Source organism: Tenrec ecaudatus, chromosome 4 (assembly GCF_050624435.1).
Source record: "Tenrec ecaudatus isolate mTenEca1 chromosome 4, mTenEca1.hap1, whole genome shotgun sequence".
Taxonomy (NCBI): domain Eukaryota; kingdom Metazoa; phylum Chordata; class Mammalia; order Afrosoricida; family Tenrecidae; genus Tenrec; species Tenrec ecaudatus.
In genome coordinates, this window is record NC_134533.1 from 199809816 (window position 1) to 199830482 (window position 20667).

At 49.0% G+C, this 20667-nt stretch overlaps 2 pseudogenes; one reads left to right on the forward strand and one right to left on the reverse strand.

Annotated features, from left to right (window-relative positions):
- Positions 1-15275: 15275 nt before the first annotated feature.
- LOC142446159 (large ribosomal subunit protein uL10 pseudogene) lies at positions 15276-16251 on the forward strand (annotated as a pseudogene).
- Positions 16252-18444: 2193 nt separating this feature from the next.
- On the reverse strand, positions 18445-20043 carry LOC142445421 (heterogeneous nuclear ribonucleoprotein A/B pseudogene; annotated as a pseudogene).
- Between the last annotated feature and the right edge of the window lie 624 nt (positions 20044-20667).

Genomic DNA, 20667 nt, shown 5'->3' on the forward strand with positions numbered 1-20667 from the left:
TGGATGAGTAACAACTAGGGTCTTTTAAAGGGCTCCTGGGCGGCCGTGTGAGGTGTGAGCCTTGTTCTCTCGCTGTGGGAAGACGAGTGGTAGATTCATGAACTCCGCCAAGCGCGGAGCAGAAGAATGAGATGGCTCTTGTCACCAACTACTCTGGAAAGGATCGCAGAGGCCCCGGATAGCTTGGGAGAAATAGGCGAATCAAAACTCAAAAGTGTGAGAGAGAGAGAGAAGGCATATTGCTCCTAAAAGTTATAGGCGAGACCTCTTGGCCCAGGGCTCCTGGTCCCCCCTTTAGGTCTGGAACTGAAGCAACTGGAGTTAGGCTAGTCATCCGTCCACAATCCGAAGGACCAGGTGTGGAGGGGTAGGACAGGAGGAGGAACGGAACTGGGGACACGGGGAGAAAGCAGAATAAATGACGGGACCTTGAGATGACTGAACTAAATCGTGTTTGAACCGCTGACTGTATCACTGTGATCTGCTCCGCAAATCTCCGCCTAGCTCACCATAAAACGCTTTTGTTTTCTAAAGAAAGAAAAATAATGATACAATTAAAATGGGGGGGGGGTGGGAAGCATAAAGGAATCTCTTTTCTTAAGGACTCAGGAAGTGTCTTATCGCTAGGCTGGCAGCCTGCTTATGTTCTTAAAGCTCCAACACTAGCCCTGGGCAGGACCTCTCCCCTTCAGAAGATCTCACCTGGCTTCCTGGCCTCACCTAAACTGGGGGTTCCCTAAATGTTCCTCACACTTCACAACTTAGTTCCACGCTCTTGAGTCTGTGTACGCAGCTACGCTCCCAGCAGGCTTAGGTCTGTGAAGCTGGACATGGACGACCTATCATTTTAGTCATCTGAAGAGCTGAGGATGCTGACACCACCCCATCTACCCCACTGCCACCCCAACAAACCCACCAGCCGCTCCGAGGGAGAGACAGTGTGGCTGTCTGTTTCTGTAATGATGTACAGCCTCAAACCCCCATGGAGGGACAGCTCTAGTCTGTCCTGGGGCGTCGGGTCACCTCGACAGACGGACAGCAGTGAGCTAGTGGGCTCTTTTCGTCATTTTTGGGTGTCCAGAACTGGCTTTCAGCCCCCACCCCTTAAATCGCCTCTACCTCAAATGGGCTTTGCGTCTATGATCATTAGCGGTTATCTCTTAGGGATTTGCCCTCTTCGCTTCCCCTCCCGCCTACACACACATCCGATATTTTTGTTCAATAAGCAAAAACAAAAAGACTCACTGTCGTCGAGTCGATTCCGACTCATAGCGACCCTACAGGACAGGGCAGACCGCCCCTGGGAAGTAGAAGACCTTCCCGTTCTCCCGCAGTTGTTTAATAAAGGGTTCTATAATTTTGCAGTAAGACCTTTTTTCTTTTTAGAAAAAGAACATTGATTAAAGTCCTAAACGGGACAAGGACAAGCCTGAGACAATGTGTCACCACATTAGCCCAGTGTCACCCGTCATCCAAGGAGCGTGAAGGTGACGGCTGGTACCTTTTAGTGCCGTCCTGTGGACGCAGTGCTTGGAGCAGCCAGTGTGGAAACCAGAAGGGCAGTTTGAACCCACGGCCGCTCCCCGGGGTGAAGAGGTGTCAGGAGGGGCAGTCTTAGAAACTCTGCTAAGCAGGTCTGTGCCATCCCGGGGGGCTGCTCCCAGTTGGAACCAAGTCTCTGATGATAGGCTTTGGGCTGTTCAGTGCCTACAACTCAGTGTGGTCATTGACTGTAGTCGCTAGTCCAGGCTGGAAAGGTGGCCCCTTGTTCCATGCCCTGGAGGCTCACCGAGCTTACGGAGTTTTCCCAGGGTCACACGGCTCATCTACCGCCCTGCTTGTACTCCATGCTGCCCCTGCCGCTACGGTTTCTCTAGAGAGCGCCCCCCCCCCGAATCAGGGAAGCAGGTTCCCATATGTACCCTATGTATGAATTGACACAACCATGTCAGGACAAGTTCCTGGCAAATCCGGTAAGGCAAAGAGGAGCATTGCCTCATCTCCCCATGAGGGAGACTGACAGCTCAGGATAAGCCCAGTCTACACAGCAAGGCACTCACTTGAAACCTCCCTTCAGCGACATCCCCCAATACACGTCTTCATTTCATACATTTGGCTTTTATTTTCTTTTTCTTTTTTTCTTTTTAGCATGACGAGCCCTGTAGCACAGTGGGTTAAGGGCCGGGCTGCTACCCAGAAGGCCAGGGGGATGGAACTCACCCACAGCTCCTCTGGAGAAAGGGGGCGCCTCTGCTCCCACAGAGGATTGTAGCCTTGAAAATCCCACGGGGAAGCTCCACTCCGCCCTGCACTGACTCTTAAAGAGTCAACTGGAAGGCAATGGGGTCAGGTCTGTTACTGTGAACAACGGGCAGATTTGACTTTTGGAGGCGGGTGGAGTTGTGCCAATTCTTGATCGGTGGCAGATCAAGCTGTCACAGCTGCAGGACGGACAACAGAAGCAACAACGGCAGGAGCAAAGAGTTGGGTTTGTTGCGGAGGGGTGCGGTTGGTGAGTCGGGTTAGACTCAGTGGCAGTGGGTTGGCTTGGCTTGATTTACAGGCCACTCCTTCAGTGCAGGAGGATAAAGCGTTCCTGTCCTTGCCTCCAAGTTCTCAGTCTGCGGGGGGGGGGGGGGGGGGGGGGGGGAACAGTGTGCGCAAAGGGATGACCTCCCCCCAAAGCAGCTGATGAGCAATGCAGGAGCCAAGAGAGCTGTGGGGGGGGGGGGTGCTCTCAGGAGGAAGTGAGTAAAGGGAAGGGACGGGGGTGACCCCACTAAGGGCCCTCCAAGGGCAAAGAACCACCCATGGAGCTTTGGGTGAATCATTTCCAGCGTCCCTCACCTCAGCCCAGAGGTAGCAAAATCCATGTACAGAGCCATCCTCCACCCTGAGCCAGTAGGCGTGACTGGAAAAACGTGTCCCTTGGCACCAAAGCACGAGTCCACTCAGAGGTCAGATGCCACAGTCCCGGGGGGGCGGGGGGGGAGTGGAATTTCTTACCACTCCATCCCTGGTTTTCTTGTTAAATGACAGACCGGACCGGGATGGGAAAGCACAGTACAGGGCCAATATCTCCAAGGATTGTGGTAAGAGTTGTACGAGCTCCCAATAAAATGATCTTTTTAAATCTCATTGAAAAAAAACAAAAGAAGGTAGTCTGAGAGTAGAACGGTGCTGGCCGGTGTCCTTCTAACCCCCCTGACCAAGTGCAGGCCTCTAGCCTCTCTGAACCTGGCCCTCCATGGCCCATGTGAATACAGTGTCAGGAAGCAGCTCCTACAAGGCTGAGGAGGGGATTGGTTATGCAGACCATGTCTGTAAAGTCCTTAAAACAGTACCTGGTACCTAGTGAAGCTTTTTATGAAAAAAATGAATAAATCCGTTATTTATACCAGAGAATTCATTAACCTGGGACTGCATGTTACCAGCTATCCAGAGAAGATAGCAAGAGTTATGTGAGGAGCTGAGGAATTTTCTCCACCCCACAGGCAAGCGGGGGCTCCCCATTAGATGGGTGGGAGAAGGTCCCATGTGTGAGTTAGGGGAGAGGGTTTTTTCAGAAGTGCTGGGTGCACAGAGGAATGGACACAAAGCAGACCCTGGTCCCACGGGTCTCCAGTGTCCGGCGGCTTCTCCTAGTCAGGAGCCATGAAACCCTCTGGGACCATCCAGTCCCTGACAAATGAAGATAGTTCCGTAACTTATTTGATCTCTTCTTGGACCCGGGGCACTGCCTTCCCCATTCAGCTCTGGCTCTTGACTTTAAAACAAAGGTGAATACAGACTCCTCAGCCAGGTTTAGCCCCAGCGGGGATAGTCCCTGTCACCTGGGCTGGCTCCATCCTTGTGGGTACAAACAACTGTCCCTACCCCCACCCCACCCCCACCTCAAGTTCTAGAGCCCCCCCCTTTCGTTTCAGGAGCACCCGCTCCCGTGACGGCCACCTGAAAGGGGAACCTCCAGGAAATCACCCCTTACCGTGACTGCGCGACGTCTGCAGACCCTGCACGCTGCCCTGCGGGGTGTAATCCCAAACCGCAGAGCTGTTTACACCGCCGACAGGACCAACACACTTGAGCCGGAAGGGCTTGAACTGCACCGTGCCAGTGTGCTAATGGGCTATATTTGTAAACGGATAACATGATCTGTAGACCATGTGCCGATAAACTCACTATCTATTCTATGTGACTCAGCCGGCCGTGAGACAAAACAGATTTCGTTGGAGAAGGCGTGGCATCGTGCTAAAGCTCAGCCCACTGCCGCCTGGGGCCCTATAGCCCAGGATATCTACAGGTGATTGACAGGTGGCCAGCTTCTTGCAGAGAATCCTGAAATTCCCTAACACAGGACTGCCAAATGGAGAGCATTCTGGGTTCTGAGCTCCATCCGAAAGACAACAAACTAACCAGGATAAGAAAAGTCAAGGGGAGTAGCCATACCAGGAGGGGAAGGGGAAGATGCGGGGAGAAAGGGGCAACAGATTACAATGATTTACATGTAACCCCCTCCCAGGGGGACGGACAACAGAAAAGTGGGTGAAGGGAGACACTGGTCAGTGTAAGACATGAAATAATAATTTATAAATTAGGGGGCATCATGGGGGAGGGAGGGGAAAATGAAGAGCTATTAACAAGGGTTCAAGTGGAAAGCAAATGTTTGAGAATGATGATGGCAACAAATGTACAAATGTGCTGGACACACGGATGGATGGATGGATTGTGATAAGAGTTGTGTGAGCCCCCAGTAAAATGATTTTAAAAAAGAAAATTCCGAGGACCATTCTTTGAAGGAGCAGATGTCTAAGGTCTCCATTTCCTCCTTACATGTTTTCCTGGGACCTGTGTGGGTTTGGGGCTTCTTAGAGCTGTTACAACGTGTAACCACTTGACAGTCCCAGTGGGTGGTCCGTGTTGTTGCTATTGTTAGGGGCCATCGAGTTGGGTCCGATTCATAGGGACCCTCAGGGCCACGAAAGGAAGTGCTGCGGCATGCTCACAATCGTTCCTATGCTTGAGCCTATTGTTGCAGCCACGTGACAGTCCGTCGTGCGCAGGCCTTCCTCTCTGTCACGGCCCTGTGCTTTACCCAGCAGGATGCCCTTGCCCCGACATGTCCAATCCATCGGCCGCTGTGAAAGCAAAACCATTTGGATTCAGAGCAACGCTACAGGGCAGGGCGGACCTACCCTGTGGGTGTCCGAGACTGTGACTCCCGCGGAAAGTAGAAAGGCCAAGCATCCATCCTCGTTTGACGCTCCTCGTCAAACAGACCCAGAGAGACATCGACAGAAGGATAGAATCCAAAAGTTTGTTTGTTTGTTTATCTTGATTTGTTCTGTAGTTCGAGTGGCATTTATCTCCAATTTGCAGGGTCCCGAGGAGTGGTGCAAACCTCCTGTGCCTTCTAGAACCTTCTACTCAAAGTGTGTACTTCAGATGAGCATCACCTGAGATCTGGTGAGAAATGCTGAATCTGAGGCCTGACCCGGAACTATTGACTCCAGATGCTGTGGTTTTAACATCTCCAGGTACATGATAGTCTGAGAAGCAACGTTGTAGACGTCTATAGCTGATCAAGACAAAAGTGACCAACTTGATAAAAGCTAGCACCGTACTGCGTGTGAGACCTACCAACCAGGAATCTTCTGATTTGTCTGTACACTGGGAGGTGGGGGTGGGGGTGCTGCAGTGCACACTTGCTTTGAAGGGCGGGAGAACACATTGACAAATGGATGTTCCAGACAGCAACTGTGGCAGTTACCTCATCTCCTGTCAACTTGCGAAGGGGTGGAGTCTAGCCTGTCAATCAGGTAGCAGCTTGATGACCTCATTTGGAGGTGCGGCAGAGATAAATAGCATCCTGGAGGCCAGACACACACGCTCTGCTTCATCTTCTTGCTGACAAGACACATGGAGCTACGCAGGGCTGGAAGAGTCACGTGGAGACCCACACCAGTGTTGAGATGAGATACTTCCACTGTCACTGAAGCCACAAGACTTTCCACCCTCTTGACCTGTGCTCTTCCTGCATTCTGTGTCATTGCGTGTGCTGCATGAGTCTGAAGAAGAATTTAAAGACTGATAATGGACATATGGGCTCATATCGGATTTATGGACTTGCCCTGGACTGGGCTGGGAGGTCTGCTAAATGTACAATTGCTCTTTGATATAACGTTCTCTCTTACACACATATGAGTGTCTATGAGTTGGTTTCTCTCATCAACCCAGACTAACACAGCAACCAGGAGGAGAGCATCTGCAACCAGCACCCCCATGGATGGATGGATGGATGGATGGATGGATGGATGGATGGATGGATGGATGGAGTACTTATCCACATCCCCCTTGGTAGCAACACTGTAACCTTTGCCCTAAAATAGAAAAACACCCTTGTCTAGTATATACATACTGATTCTCATTACAAAAAAAATAATCTGATGTTCCAAGGTACTTTCTAAAGGAAAATTTTTTGTTTGTTGACATTTATCATTAAATTATTTAAAATGTGTATATGCTAACTTGCTAGCGGGGCTCAAGACAATCTGACTGTATGAAATCATTCAACGCCACCAGTAACTGGGAGAAAGACGAGGCTGTCTGTTCTCCTAAAGATTGACTGCCTCTGAAACCTACACAGGATAAGGTTGTTATGCCTTAGAATCGACTTCGTGGCAATGGATCCATATTAAATTACAGTCATGTGAACCTTTAACACGCTCAGCTGCTAACTCCAAGTCTGGAGTCTACCCAGAGGCATCAGGGAGGAAAGTCCAGCTGGTCGACTTCCAAAAATCAACTATGGAAAACCATAGTGAGCACAGTTCTGCTGGGAGCTCACGGGTTCCCAGGTGTCAGAATCGACTCAGCCGCAGTGATCACGTCTCATTAGTGATGGCACTTTGAGACCATGTGTGTATGCTTCAGTGCCCTGACCAAATTAAAGCTTCTGTTAACATTGAAATAAAGAGTGTGGGGGAATTATACATAAATATTGCCCTTGGATAAATGTTGACATTTTGGTCTCAAATGGTTGATTGTCCTGAGCTGTGTCTTGTTCCCCTGGCAGACCTGTCATTTGGCCTGAAGGCTGGGAAGGGCCGTAGACTCGGGGTTTCCACCAGCTGCCCTGCAAGTCTGCCCGTTTTAGGACGTTGGGCTATGCTCTACATCTCCTTCCCTCCCCTGACTATTGACCCGGTTCTGTGGTTCTGTTAGGTAGCGAGACAGATGAACAGGGGTTGTCCCTCCCATGCCTGCAAAGCCCCCTAGAGGAGGTTGGGAAGAAATCAGATGACTTTTAGACACCTATGGATTCCCCCAAACTGAGGATGCTCCTAACAAGCCGAGCATGGAAGCCAGGTGGGAGTTACACCTGGGTGGTCCAATCTAGGCCCAGGGTCATGACCTCACCCAGGTGGGCTCAACCCAGCCAATGGGGCAACCCACACCATCAGCCATGCCTCCCCAGCCAGAGGCTTGGAATATCCTGGCTGTGGGAAGGCTGCTGTCTCTCACCCTGCTCCTGGTCAGTTGGCAGGTTGGAGTGTGGAGGCGCACACGCGCTGCCTGGGTGTGCCCCCTCAGGGTCCGCTCCGGGCCAGCTTGGGACCCACATGCGCCGACTCCAGGCCTACTTGGGGCCCACGGCCTCTCTTGCCACAGCCTCTAGCCTCTGCGGCCTCTTGTCCCTTTCTCCCTCCACCCTCAGTCCCCAGGATCCCTCCCCCAGCTCCACACGTGTGGGTACACTATTTCACAGTTGCTCGTGCTCAATCGTGAACCCTTTTGAGACTGTTAAACCTGAAACGTGTCCAGTCCTTCATTAAAAAACCTCACTTGGATTACAAAACGAGCTTCACCGTGAATTCTTTCATGGTTCGAAGCCAAGAAACGAGTATTACCCACTCCAGAAACCTTCCACTTCTTCTAATACAGGGGTTCTCAACCTTCCTCACGCCGTAACCCTTTCAGACAGTTCCTCATGTTGGGGTGACCCCCCCCAACCATAAAAATTATTCTCACTGCTACTTCATAACTAATTTTGCCACTGTTAGGAATCAGACAACCCTTGTGAAAAGGTCATTCGACCCCAAAGGGGTCATGACCCACAAGTTGAGAACCGCTCTTTGAATGGGATCCTTTTCAGGGAAGTGGGTAGTGGTAGCCAGGTACCGCCTAGTTCCTAAGGGTTCAAAGTCATGGAGACTTGGGTTCCAGCGGTCCATTCCTTAATTGGACTAGTCTCCCAGCATGTTCCATTTTCTTAACTCTCCTTTCCTCCCAGAGGCATAGAGAAATTAATAATTAATTGTACCTGAGCTGGCCACTCACAAGCTTTTAAGAGCCCAGTTACTGGTCACCAAAAAAAATGAAGTAAAGAATGTGTTGAAAGGACATCATGATTCAGAACTTGGCAGCATGTTGTAAAGAATCACCCAAGCACTGCACCCAAAGGAACTGTTCAGGGTTTAAAGTCGGATGATCCAAAAGAAACTCAGGTACATACACACAAGGGAATATTACGCATCCCTGAAAAATGACGATGAAACTATAAAACTCCTCATGATGGGATAGACCTAGAAGCCACTAGGCTGAGTGAAGTTAGTCAATCACAAAAGGGCAGATATTGTAGGAGTCCCCTGCTGTGCGGATAAGCAACAAGACAAAGACAGGTTTCTGTTCTAAGATCAGGTAGTAATCCGGTCTCCCAAGCCATGAGGTAATGTGCCTGCCTGCTTCCCATAAGCCATGCATCGACCCTTATTTGAATATCGACCCTTATTTGAATATCTTAAAACCACTTCAAGAGAGGTTGTTAGGTTTCTCAGGTGGGAAATATCTCGGTCCTTGACTTCGAAAGAATTCACGCTGAAGCCTGGTTTTTATCAAGGACAGAAGTTCAGGAGAGAGAGAGAGAGAGAGAGAGAGACCATGGCACAGCTGAGCAGAAGGCGGAGAGGCAGCTGAAAAGGGGCCAGGGGGGGTCTCAAGGTCCCAGTATTTGGGACCTACTGCTGGAAGGCATGGTTGAAAGGTATTGGTTGACACCAGTGGCTGAATTAAGCCCACCTGGCCTAGTATGGGCCCTCCCAGATGTACTGCCCACCTGGCTCAGAGGGCCTGAATTTGCTCATGCCCTTAGCCTTTCCGGCTTCAAACCTCCATGGGAGGGGGGGGGTGCTCCAGACATGGCGAGGGACACTCCCAGTCCCTGTTTGTAGCTGCCTGACAAGGTGGCCTCACTCCAAATGGGGTCGGATTCCCGTGGTTGTGGGGAGAGGGAGATGATCCATCAAGCCCAGCCAGGTAGCCGCAGTCTGCGGTCATCTCAAATCAACAGACTCTCCTACAAGAGTTTATGGTGAATCTTACTGTGAATACAAATCACGAGGAGGTAGGGGACTTGTCTGTCACACTTCTGAGGATGGGTAAACCAGATAGGGCAACCCACCATTGAGAAAACCCTTTAAAATTACTTACATAGACACCCCTCCGCCCCCTCCCCCCCCCCCCTGCCAAGGAGAAAATATGCCTGGGACTACGTTCCTCACTGGGCACTTCTGACCTCGTTTCTCCCCAGTCCCTGGTGACCCAGACACTGTGCAACAGACAACAAGGACATTAGACCGTCTCCTGAGGTGCACAACCCCCTTCAAGGACCTCCCCAGAAGGACCAGAATTGGAATGCCGCTCCCTCCCCCACTCTGTAAGAGAGCTGGTCTTTACCTTACTTGTAGCAGTTCTAAGGAGCTGAAATTCCCCTTGAACTTAAAGCTCCACTGCCCTCGTGGGAGAAGAAGCAGGTGACCCTATGTCAAAATTAGGGAACTGGTGGTGTGGTGGTGATGAGTTGGGCTGAACCCCTCAAGGTCAGCAGTTCGAAACAACCAGCTGGTCCTCAAGGCTTTCTAGATCCGTAAACAGTTACCATTTCGGAAACTCACCAGAGCAGTTCTACCCTGTCCTATAGGGTTGTGATAAGTCAGCATTGAGTTGATTGCAGGTAGTTTGGATTTGGGGTTTGTGGACTTTGGACCTCTTGCTTTGGGGTCATTGACTAGCAACTCAGAACCAACATATATTTGCCGTTTTCACCCCCTCTCTGCGTTTTTGTGGCATACGTTAGCCTACCAGGCATGGTCCTGCCTTCCTTTGAAGTATTGTCCTATCTCCAACGCTCATGGTTTGTGTAAGTAGTGTCTAGTCACCCGCTTCCAAGCTAGACAAGTCAACAATTCCTATACTGTAGGCTAAAAAGACACCCTACACATGAATGCATTCTTTTTCCCATCTCACTGCCAGCAAGTCAACACTGACTCGTAGGATGCAATTTTTAGGTTTTCTCGACAGTGTTTTAAGTTCTCTAACACGGACTAAAATGACAATACTATTAAGAATTACTTTATGCCCCGTGGGGATGATTTATGATGTACTGCAATACAATGATAATGTCTCTAAAGAAAACCAGGGACAGATAACATGAATGGATTTTGAGCTCTTACTTGATCATAGCCCTGATATAAGAACAATTTGTTTTTGTGGCATGGCCCGCATGGTACTCTCCCTCATGGAAAGATCACTGAAGATATGGATTCTATAGCAAAGCATGGTGAAAAAAATCAGATGGTGCCCAGCAATCAAAAAAAATATATATAGCACCTGGGGTCTTAAAGGTTTGAGGCAAAATAAATAGCCATCCAGGTGAGGCATCAACTCAGTCTGCACAGAAGCACAGCACAGGGACGAAGCACTTGTGTGATACAAGGATTATAAATAATAAAATCATACACTACTTGTGTGGTGCAAGGATTATAAACAATGAAATCCAAGCCCCGCAGAGGGAATGGGACCACAGCCTAAGTTGTAAGCACCTGGCTTTCTTCAGAATGCTGTGGATGATAATCGAAACCCAAATCCATTTGAATTGCATGTGGATTGAGTGAGTCCCCAGTGAATCAGCGCTGGCTGCTGGCTGTAGTCTAGGAATGTGAGGACCCTTCATATCAAAGAGCGTTGTAGAGGAGAGCTCAGCATCTACAGTCCGGCTGGAATGTGACACTTAAACCGTTTGATCGCCCTTTCACCCATTTTAAAATTTATTCTGGTTTTTAAATATTTTGTGCTTTCTTTTTTATTGCAGTTGTCTGTTTCATTTGGCCATTGTTGCAGGGGCCTTTTTTTTGGTGGGGGGGTGTCTTTGTTTCGGATGTTTTCTGCATAGAGACGTCAGGATGGATGGGTCTATGAAGTTCATAATTGGATTAATAATTACTTGGGGGAAGGGGAAGTTGGGAGGAAACGAGGAGTCAGCCCAATGAGTCTAAGAAGAAATAAAATGTTCCAACGTTTATGTGGTGACAATTGCATACCTTTCTTGGTGAACTATTGGATAGAACGATATGCTAATTATATCTCAATAAAACCACCTACATTTTTTACATGATTCAAGAACTTACAAAGAAATAATTCTAATTGGTTGACATTTACAAACCCACGCTTTAATAGAAACCAGACAATGATGAGATTCTTTAAACATGATTTGGCTAATCATAAAGCGTGACCTCTTTAACAGTAATTTATGACTCGCTTGAGAAAGACAGGGCTTTCCTCTCCCATCAGGAGTTAATGTCTGGAAAACTCACAGGGGCAGGAGCATCCTGTGCTATAGGGTCGCTGTGAGCCAGAATCAATTCAGTGGCAGGGAGTTTGTTTGTTAATTTCTTTAGAACAACTTAATCCATAACAATTTAATCTGATAAGAACATAGGTGTTGCATCCCTGACCACCTCCTTCCATTTTGCACGTGATCATTAAAAAAATGATTAAGATCAGTGAAAAATTCCCCTGATGTAATGAAATACAAAAATCCACATGAACACTTTTTAAAAATTAATTTTAAAATTGTGAATTAAGCGGGGAATTTATATTTCAGACCATCACCTCTGTGTTCGACAGTTCACACCTCTCATCCTGCCCCCCGCACTCTCCACACCCCTCCTGCACATAAACACTTTTAAATAAGATTCTTTGGGGTTCATGAAACCCAAGGGGAATCCCAGCTTGCCTTTCTTCCAAATCTGACTTGTGGAAGGAGTCTGTTCACCATCTACGCCTGGACAGGCTACCCTGGACAGGTCAGCAGACTTCAGGGAGTGATCATCTCTCCTAATCTGCAGGTTCTTGATCACATTAACATGGCGCATGGGACAGGGCATGGGGCTAGTTTTAACAGGGCAGGTAAGGAAGGGGCAAGGGCTCAAACTGTCAACCCCGTCTCCCCACTTTGCTCAGCTCAGAGCTACTGGCTCATAAATATATGTTTAACTTGATTTTAAAAAGGAAAACCATACATAACAGAATTCACAGTCATGCTCATGTCTAAAAGCCAGACTTCCCCTGCCCTATCATGGTTTCCAGTGAATACATCAAAATCACTTCATGTTCTGTAAAGTGAATTCTTTTGAAAAAGTCACTCAGAATTCAACATATCAATGATTACTTGGAATACTTAGGTTTGTCTTGATGTCCGTTTTTGTTGGGTGAGAGGGTGTGTTAGTCTGGGTGGACTAGAGAAACAAATTCATAGACATTCATGTGTGTCTAAGAAAGAGCTTTATATGCAAGAGCAGTTGAATATTGACAGAACATCCCAACCCAGTTCAGAACAAATCCTTCAGTCCAATATTAGCCCATATGTCCAATACCACTCTATAAAATCCTCTTCAGACTCACACAACACATGCAATGATGCCAAATGCAGGAAGGTCACAGGCCTGTGGGTGGAAAGTCTTGTGGATCCAGTGGTGGTAGAAGCATCTCAGAGCTGACTGGGGTCTCCACATGGCTCCTCCACTCCAGAGCCCTAGCGTAGCTCCAAGTGGCTTGTCAACGGAAATGTCTCGCAGGGAGCGAGCTTGTGTCCAGCCTTCAGCCAGCTATTTATCTCCGCAGCACCTCCAAAGGAGGTCATCAAGCGGCGACCTGATTGACCGGCTACACTCTACCCCTTCACTCGTAAGTCTCAAATTGACAACAGATGATGTAACTACCACAGAGGGCATGGCTTTGTTACACTCCCAGGCTCAGGCTCCGGGAAACTGCAGCATTGCTCAATGACTTTGTCACCTTATCTTTGTTTCAGAAAATTCCCTGGAACATAACATGTCCGTCTGCCACAGTAAGAGTTACTCAAAATGAAACCAGCCCAGGCCAGACACCGGGCAAGAGACTAAAGAAGGTCAGAATTTCTGGGAAAATTGGTTTCTGGGTCTCCTAACCCAAGTATAGTAGCTAGAAGGAAGGGTTGTTGAAAGACAAGAAAACATGCAGTTTACAATATGTAAAATATACAATATATTGGCAAGATACAATACATTACAGGAGCAAGGCTGGGGGTCCCATGTGGCCGGAAGCTGGAGAAAGGACTATTTCTGGAAAGGTTTCTCAGAGCAAATGACATCCGGACTGAATCTCAGAGGAGTCCGTTCAAGCCAGATCTCAGAAGGAACCATCAGCAGGTCCCATCATTGAGCAATTTCTGCCAAGAGGTTGAAAAAAAAGTCAAATATCCAATAAATAATAACCACAGCAAACAATGCAAATCCGAACAATACAGAAAGCTCTTTTTCATCCGTGGCATTAGCAAGGTTTGATATTCCTGTTGCATGGACAATTGCACTGAAATCCAGCCTCAGGACACCGGTCTTTGAGAAAGAGGAAGCGGTTTTACTGCAAAGCATCGAGCAAGAAGCCAGGAGGATGTCTCCTCAGACCCCACTCCCTGAATTGTGCAGGTAAAAGGGAAGCTGTACATATTCATAAGGAATTTTTAATACATTTCACGTTTGTGGTTTTACAGGGGATCAGGCTCTGCACATAGCAGCCATGCATCCCATGTACAGAAAATGGTGGCCTTAGCATGATGGGTGGTGTGGTAGTTACATAATCTCCTGTCACCTTGTGAAGGGGTGGAGTCTAGCCTGTCAATCAGCCCATAGCCAATGAGGCCTCCATGTGGGCATGGCCTTCTCCTGCGGACTCTGGGAATTCCTGTATTCCTCCCTGGAGGGAAGAGACGTTCTGCTTCATCTTCCTGCTGACAAGACACATGAGCTACGATTGAGCCCTGGAGCTGGAGGAGCCATGTGGAGACCCACGGCAGTGCTGAAATGCTTCCACTGCCACTGGATCCACAAGACTTTCCACACACTGGTCTGTGATCTTCCTACAGTCAGTGTCATTCAATACATTTTGTGAGTCTGAAGAGGACTTTATAGATTGGTATCAGACATATGGGCTAATTTCGGACTTATGGCCTTGATCTGGACTGGGCTGGGTTGTTTCCTTAATATACAATGACTATATGTAGCTCTTTCTTGTGTACATATGAGTGTCTGTGGATTCGTTTCTCTAGTCTACCCAGACTAACACAGGTGGGAGGCTGTGTTCACAGGGGATGCATCCCGTCATAAGTTCTTCAGGTCAGGGCCGGTCCAGCTACACATGCCCTAAGGATGAGAACAGAATGAATCCTGTTTACACTGGTCCTTACAGAAGCTTTTCTGCAAACCAATATCGAGGAAATGAGTCGGGATTGTTGGTATCTGAGTTTCACCTAGTTAGAGCCAGTTTCACAGCCAGAGTGGTAAGGCATCAGGAGTCGAAGAAATGGGCCCTGTCTACACAGATATTGGTGTGAGGAAGGGAAGGAGTGGGGAGAGGTGCAAGCTTCTTGGAGAGTAATTTGGAGGGAATTGCCCTTCGACCAGCGGAGTCATTCTAATGCCAGAAACCTACCAGATAGACAGACTCTCAAGAGTTCACCACACACATGTGCCAAGTGCATCACTTACTGTTTTGAGTGAGAACGGCCCAAAATAACTTCAGACTCCTGGCCCAAGATGGTGGCTATGCTACAGCTCCCAAAGTAACCCCTGCATGTTGAGAATGCACCCCACCCTGTCTGTAACTCTCTACTGTACCCCGAGAAAATGGCTTGGCAAACAATTTCAAAGCGCCCTGCTGGGAGGAGGAGCGGTAGAGCAGATTGGGATTGTGGAACTCCGTTTAAAGGCAATATGACCTTGGGTGGGTGGGCTCTACGCTGGATGTGGTGAGGATAGCACAACTCCCTTGATGGGACTGCATGATTGAACTGTTCAACTGGATCATATGTAAATTATGTGCCAATCAAACTTGGGAGCTCGCCAGGCGTCCTCTTGGGGTGACAACATCTTTAAACCCCGCCAGGCCATCCCTGACGCACCACCATGAAGTCCAGGGAAGACAGGGTGACCTGGAAGGATCTGAAAGTCCAACTACCTCCTTAAAATCATCCAACTTTTGGATGGTTATCCAAAGGGCTTCATCGTGGAGCAGACCATGTGGGTTCCAAGCAGATCCGCAGGTCCCTCCGCAGGCAGGCCCACCACGGTGCTCAAGGCCATCTGAGCGCACTTGGAGAGCAGCCCGGCTCTGGAGAAACTTGCCTCCTATCCGAGGGAATGTGGGGTTTGTGTTCACCAAGGAGAACCTCACTGAGATCAGGGACATGCTGCTGGCCAACAAGGTGCCAGCTGCCGCCCGTGCCGGTGCCATCGTCCAGGTGAGGTGACTGTGCCGGCTCAGAACCTGGGCCTGGGTCCTGAGAAGACCTCCTTCTTCCAGGCTTTGGGCATCACCACGAGGATCTCCAGAGGCCCCATTGAAATCCTGAGGGACGTGCATCTGATCAAGACTGGAGACAAAGCGGGTGCCAGAGAAGCCACCCTGCTGAACATGCTGAATGAGCTTCTCCACCTCCTCCTTGGGGCTGATCACCTAGCAGGTGTTGACAGCGGCAGCATCTACAACCCGGAAGTGCTTGACATCCCAGAGGAAGCTCCGCACACCCGCTTCCTGGAGGGTGTCCGCAATATTGCCAGCGTGTGCCTGCAGATTGGCTACCCAACTTTCGCCTCTGTGTCCCATTCAACCATCAATGGGTACAAGCGGGTCTTGACTTTGTCTGTGGAGACTGAGTACACCTTCCCACTGGCTGAAAAGGTCAAGGCCTTCTTGGTCGATCCGTCTGCATTTGTGGCCACTTCCCCTGTGGCTGCCGCCACCACTGCTGCTGCTCCTGCTGCTTCGGCCCCGGCCAAGCAAGAAGCAGAGGAAGAATCGGAAGAGTCGGACAAGGACATGGGATTTGGTCTCTTTGACTTGTCAGCAAAGAGCAACCAAAGCAGTCAGCTTTATTTGTGAAACAAGGAATTAAAAAGGCTAAGTTGTCTCAGAAAAAAAAACCTTGGGAAAAAATAAACAAAAATCAATAATCATTAACATTATGTAACTGTGTTCTGTTAGTATTTGTTGTGGTCATGGTTATTAAAAACAGTGAGAAAAAATATGTCCTGCTCAGTAAAACCAAGTTCAAAACAAATGCTTATTTACGATAAACTTTCAAATTATGCATGTCCCCCTTAAAGTCAAGCAAATAGGATCTCGTGATTATTTTGAAGCTAAATGCATACAATTTGATGACTATTTTTAACTTAAAAAACTATAAAACAACTTTAGCAATATGTATAATCTATTAGCACCACCCAATTTTGTAACCATGAACGAAATGCCCACCAGTCACTGAATTCTCACTGAATCTCCTTGTATTTGCTCATAAGCTCTCTGAACTGTCTCTCTGAATCACTTCTTCAGAATCCTCTGGGTTTTGAGGGAATGCCCAAGTTGCAACTTACCTTGTCCCAATAAACGTTCTCTACTTTTAAGTTCAACTAGATTGCTATATTACCCCATGACAATTCCTTGATAATTTAATTATGTCTACCTAAATATACATACATACATTTATATATATGATACAGCCACGCACATATACACAAATGGTAATGAAAGACGTCTTTCACATGCTGAGGACCACGCACAACCACATGAGCCGGAGAGCCCACTCACGGATAATCAACCTTCCTCATGCCGTTTCATACAGTTCTTATGCGGTGGTGGCCCGCAACCATAACATTATTTTCATTGCTGCTTCATCACTGGCATTTTGCTACTGGTAGGAATTGGTCCACCCCTGTGAAAGGGTCGGTCGACCCCCAAAGGGGTCACGACCCCCCGGTTGAGAACCGCTGCACTAACCCATCGCCATAAGTCGCTTCTCACTTACGGTGACCCTACAGGGTGGAGGAGAACAGCCTCTTAGGTTTCCAAGGCTGGGACCCCCACAGAGACAGCCTGATGGCTGGCGGCTTCAATGCCAACATTTTAGTAGTCCAGTGCTCCACCATGGCTGCCAAAATACTGCCAAAAAGGTAACCAGACCCCACAACCGCACCCTATTGATCCATCATCTTTTGGGCTGGCACCTGATCACGTGGGTGCAGAAGAAAAGGCTTTCTTGAGGAGGTGGGGGTCCTCACAGACCTCTCTCACACCCTCCTGTGCTGTTTCTGTTCCAGTGTAGCTCTGAAAGGATCCCCCTGTGCACATCTTCCCCACAGAGATGGCGGAGTTTTGAGAGCAGGAATCTTCTTTCTGAAACCCCACACAGAGATCTGTGGCAAATTCAGAATAGATTTCCCGTCCTTGTTTGTCACTTTCACCAGTGAAAACGGAAGGCCCTTAACTTGTTAAATCGACCAGGGCACACTTGAGACAAAGGACTTCAGCGAGGGTGTTACTCAGGAGCTGCTAGGTGCACAGCCTGGTGAGATTGGGGAAGGCCCCACTCACCCTCAATATGTGTATACATACATTCAGGATTCCCCAATCACCTCTCACTTCCCGTCTTCTGACATGCTCGACTGTTCCAAGGTCAATGGCAGCAGTAAAAGACAAGATGTCCTTAGGAGTGGTGTGATAAATGTAGGCTTCCTTGTGATACCCTGTCATTGTGCTGCAGAAATGGCTACTCATTTGATCAGCATTTTAGTTGGGATTTAATTCTTACTCGTGGTTATATATATCTATCTATCCTCTAGTCAGGAAAAAAGGTTGAGTTGGCTGTTTAAAGCTAACAACCATCCCATTCGCCAAATGTCTTTTCTTCCTTGCATTTGAGGACCGGAAGTCTGTCTGAGGACGATGTTTTTGGCTCCACACTTCTCCGCTCGTTGCTGTCGTTGTTGTGTGGTGCCACAGGGTCAGCTGCGACCCGACACACGATGGAAGGAAACACTGCCGGTCCTGCACCATCTCACCATAGTTGCTATGTCTGAATCCAGTGATGCAGCCACTGAGTCCGTCCATCTCGTGAGCCTTCCTCTCTTTCGATGCCTCCCCACTTCACCAAGCATGATGCCCTTCTCCAGGGCCTGGTCTCCCCTGACGATATGTCCAACGCATCTAAGATGACATCTTGCCATCCCTGCCTCTAAGGAGCACTCTGGCCGTACTTCTTCCAAGACAGATCGGTTTGTCCTTTCAGCAGTCACGACATTTTTTTTTGGGGGGGGGGTTTTAAATTTTTATTTCAAAAGCTTGGATAGCTTCAATATCCAGGTCGTGGCAAAATCAGGACACGTGTAAAATACCTTACAATACATTAGATTCCCAAAAAGGTACCAAAAAGTACAGTAAAATTAACACTTCCGTTAACAGGAAATGTATGACACAAATAATATAAAATTAAAAGGTGAAAAAAGGTGACACTGGTTTCCTAAGATACAAGTTTACTCTTTACCCACCAGGGCCTGCAGGCCCAGGATACAGAGCAGCAGCAGGGCGCACACCCACCCCTCGGGTTTGGGGGAACCTGGTATTAAATTAGGCCCACGATGCTGCTCGGCCTCTGATACACCACACGCTGCTAACACAACTAGCTCTGGAAATAGTAAACAGGAGAGTGATTTCCAGGGGGAAAATTTTAAATAAGATGCACATGGGACAGGCCATAGAAAGTTTGCCAAGTTAAATTTGGTACATAATTATGTTCACTGATATCCAAACGGAGCGGCGCGGTCAGCTGTCGTGCCTGCCACGGCCTCAGTATGGCTTGTAGTTATTCTGGTGGCCACCGCGTCGCTGGCTCTTCCCGTAATTTGTACTACCCTGACCTCCACTTCCACCACCACCACCACTGCCTCGGTTCCCTCGGTTGCGGTTTCCATGGCCCCCAGAGCCGTACTGCTGCTGCTGGTAGACCTCTTTGGGCTGGGCCACCTGGATTTCACACTTGCTTCCACTGACAGTGTGAAACTTTTTCTCCAGAACCTTCTTCACAGGTTCCTCTTCTTTATAGGTGATAAAAACAAAGCCTCGTCTTTTGTTAGACTTTGGATCCATGGGAAGCTCAATGGCCTCAATCTCTCCAAATTCGCCAAAGTACTCCCTAATCTTCTCCTCAGTGGCCTCAGGATTCAGACCCCCAACGAAGATTTTCTTCACCGGATCCTTCTTCACGGCCATGGCCTTTTTAGGGTCAATAACCCGACCATCCAGCCGGTGCTCCTTCTGGTCTAGTACCTTCTCCGCGCTGGTTGCATCTTTGAAGAGGATGAACCCAAATCCTCTTGACCGTCCAGTGTTAGGATCCATTTTAGTTGTACAGTCAACGACCTCTCCAAATTTGGTAAAATAGTCTTTCAGATCCTTTTTGCTGGTATCCCAGCTCAAGCCACCAACAAACATTTTTCCCGCGTCCTCCTCGTTCTTGCTGGCGCCATTCTGATTGCCGGCCGGGGTGGCGGCGGTCGCCGTGGTGGCTACAGTCGCGGTCGCCGTCGTGGTCGTGGTCGCGGTGCCGGACCCGGCCGGCGACTCGCCCTCGGGGGCGGCCTCGTGCCCGTTTTCCGTGGCGCCGGTCGTCTCCATTGGCTGCTCGTCACCCGTTTCCGACATGGCTAGGCCGGTGCGCGGCGGCTCCAAGCCGCCGATGACGCCGCGGGGCCCGCTCGCTCCCACTCGCTTGGGAAGGCGCCGCGGGCGAGGCCGCACTCACGCGTGTGCTGCCCGGGCCCCTCTCGACCCTGTTTCCCGCCGCCTCGGCCGCCGCCGCGCGCAGACCCACCGACTCACAGCTTCCCTCCGGCCCGCGTAGTTCCGCCGAGTCACGACATTTTCAATAGTCTTCTCCAGCACCTCCTTTCGAATGAATCAATTCTTCTTCAGTCTTCCCTGTTCCAAGTCCAACTTTCACACGCATCTGAGGCAAGCAAGGAAACCATGGCTTCCATCAGGCCCACCTCAGCCCTTGCTTGGCTGCTTGGAGGGTGGGAAGTCAAAAGCTTTTTGTGCAATTGTTGAGTACACAGTTCTGTCTCCCTAGCCTCAGTTTCCAGCAGGAAAATGTTGGAATGGCCAAGAGCATCTCATCCTGGCTCCCCGTGGGTCTGTGATGCATGGAACTCACTGGCCACAGAGGCTGGGGCAGCCTCTGCCAGTTCTCATCAGTGACTGAACAGAGGAATCTGGTGGCTGTCTCCAAGTCTCGGTTCAATTGCCCCAGGGAGCAGTCGCAGCAGTTTTCTGCCGTTATCATAATTACTACCCTATGACATATACCCTGGTGTCACGTCTCTATGCACCCCAAGTCCGGCTCCTGGCAGGCCATGGCGTAGATTCTCTGAATATCTAGTACACGAGCAGTACATCCCCGGCTGGACAGGTAACTCTGAACGAATCACCACCTCCCTCAATGCAAGAATACTTTCTTCTATTAAA